The following is a 2,908-nucleotide window of genomic DNA, read 5'->3' on the forward strand; positions in this document are numbered from 1 at the left end:
GGTGGAGTTTATTATATTTGTGTCGAATATTATGTACGCAAGGGGTTACGTGGACTTGAAGTTGTAATTGGTGTGGTTAGGTACGAGTCGTGTAGGAGTCAGGCACATTGTATTCTAGCCCTCTTATATACGGAGGGGCACCACACGTTATAACCCATGACGAGTTGATAGCAACAGATACGCGGGGGAGCCGATGGCTTGTGTCGACGCCCGGGCGGCCGGTGTTGCGGTATATTGGGAAGGAGTGTCCATAGTCATGCCCCGGAATGTAGTCATACCGATGAACCTCGTTAACAAATATCATGCCTCGATATATCGTCTATGATCTTGCATTAATGTTTTATTCTAACACACATCATCCGCGTCGGGCACTGCACCTTCTTCAAGGAGCGGCTCTACCAACGGCCGGACCCCACCATGAACCCTTCCCTCGTGGCCAGGCTGAAGCAGACGTGCCCGGCCGAGGGCACCGTCGCCCGCACCACGCTGGACGTGGGCACGCCCAAAGTGTTCGACAACAAGTACTTCCTCAACCTGTTGGACCGGAAGGGGCTCTTTGTGTTCGACCAGGACCTCTTCACCAACGCCATCACCCTGCCCATGGTTGAGCACTTCGCGCACAGATAGCGCGACTTCTTCAACCAGTTCAGCGTGTCCATGGTCAAGATGGGCCAGATCAAGGTTCTCACCAGCGGCCAGGGCCAGATCTGCCGCAACTGCGCCGTCCGCAACCCCGGAACCGTCGATGGCCTCGAGCGATCGTCCATCGTGCAGACCGTCATCGACGCTACCGCCGAGAGCCTCGGGGTTCTAGAATCTGTCTAGTGTAGTAGTAGCTGTTAATCATGCATGCCGAAATAAGAACTGAGCAGGGCAAGCCATGATCGTACGGTGACAAGTTAATTCAATTGATCGAAGCTTATGTTTCTTTGTTTCTAAACCACTGGTAAGATTGATTATAATTCCAGAGGCGAAGTTGCGAGATCTCCATTTTATTTGAAAAAGTGGAAGCAGGTTGTAGTAGTACAACTTGTTTCAACACAGGTACAGTGGTACTACAATTTATCACTAAGCGAGTTCACGGAGATGCGTTTTGATCACATTATAGGATAAGCCAAATCGTCAATGCATGGCACGGATGGCCACTAGTTGAGCTTGATACGAAATGAAGACAAGGCCCGTTTAAAAAAAATAGACTTGGGGGTGATACAAGGACGATATAATCACTTTTTTTTTTACATCAGGACGATATAATCACATGCCGAGTAGGAAGACCAACAAATAGTTTTGTTTCTAACATATTCCATTACAACTTGTTGCCACAATCCATCCTGCGTTTCAAGTCACCACCAATTTACCAGGAGACTTAAGTTTTGTTTTCCACTCATTCTTTGTTTATCTCATTTCTTCACCAAAGCTATTCATCAGGAACAAAGACATGAACACAGAATTAAGGATAGTGGTTCTGGATCCCATGGACATGGGAATTGCCTATCCAAGTACCAAGTTTTTTTGGATAAATATAAACTTGTCCTCCAAAAAATTGTAACCAGATATCTTTAAACCAGTAGAACAAATAGGCACACCCAAGTATTTCAGAGGGAAAATCTTTTAACTTGGCAGTTGAGGATATCAGCGTATGTTTGCACAATATAAATTTATATTAAGGAGTTTTATACACTATAGACGAACTTAGGAGCTAACACAACACATGGATACACAGGAGGTCAGGAGCGACATGATTGGTGATCATGGGGGGCATTAGACGCGAGCATCGATGTGACAAACCAAAATAGGAGAATGCTTAGACACATCTGCCGAGGAGATTAGTAAGGAATCTTGTGATATAAGCACCTGCTCTTAATCAGTTGCAAGTTGCAACTGCCACCACTTTTCACCACCTCCTTTCCAAAAGAAAGGCACACGTGCATATGTATACATGGATATATAGACCGACATGATGATCATGGGAGTGAGTAGACGTGAGGGTCGATGTGAGAAACGAACAAGAGATCCTATCTATCTATACCTACTTCTTCCTTGCGTCGAGGTTTATTTGTAGTAGCTGAACACATAAATTCAGTGTAGAACCGCGCTCATAATAGCTAGGAGGGGAGACCCCAATGCTTATAAGTCGCGTAGATCCAACTGGAGAGCAAAACCGTGAGAGGCCTCAGGCTCTCTCTTTCAAAAGACTAGCATGTTAGGAGAGGACAACCGCACCATTATAAGTCATGTTCTGTCTTCTATCACAACAGATGGCAGACTGTACCTAACAAGGATCACGCGTGAGAATCAAGGCTCCGCATGCATGCATGAGAATCAAAGGGTCATCATCAGCTTGTTTCCACACTGGAACGATATGCCGACCGGCTTCTGGTGTGACGATCGATCCACAACGGCGACTAGTCCGGTGGCCTGACCCCTGAACGGGGACTAGCAGGTAGTAGCTGCACACAGTACGTGCTTCTTGCAGGCTTCGAAATGCCATGCAAACATGCATGCATGCCACAAGGCTGGTTCAGCGTGCATGCATCCAGCTCGTGCTGTATCAGCCAATAAATTCCCAAAAATGTTTGAAAAAGAATTTGATATGCTATTTGTACTTTATTTGGTAGTACTATTATCTTCCAAACATTGCAATAATTCCAGTGACATTATAAAAATTCATATTTTCCAAATTCAAGAAGTTTGATTATCTTTAGTGACTCATTATTTGTTTCAAAACGGTTACAAATGCAGGTTATAGATCATTTACCACACCCAGTTCGACAATTTCATTCATATTTCAAGCAATTTCACAAGCACTCCACATCCATTTCATACTATTTTCATTTTTTTCTTTTTTGAATTCTTTCATTTGAGTTATTTCAATTTTGCATACATATTTCACTAATTTGAGTCATAT

At 44.3% G+C, this 2,908-nt stretch overlaps 1 pseudogene; it reads left to right on the forward strand.

The window, feature by feature from the left end:
- Window positions 1-357: 357 nt before the first annotated feature.
- LOC119344643 lies at window positions 358-825 on the forward strand (annotated as a pseudogene).
- Window positions 826-2,908: the final 2,083 nt, after the last annotated feature.

Source organism: Triticum dicoccoides, unplaced genomic scaffold (assembly GCF_002162155.2).
Source record: "Triticum dicoccoides isolate Atlit2015 ecotype Zavitan unplaced genomic scaffold, WEW_v2.0 scaffold177630, whole genome shotgun sequence".
Classification (NCBI taxonomy): domain Eukaryota; kingdom Viridiplantae; phylum Streptophyta; class Magnoliopsida; order Poales; family Poaceae; genus Triticum; species Triticum dicoccoides.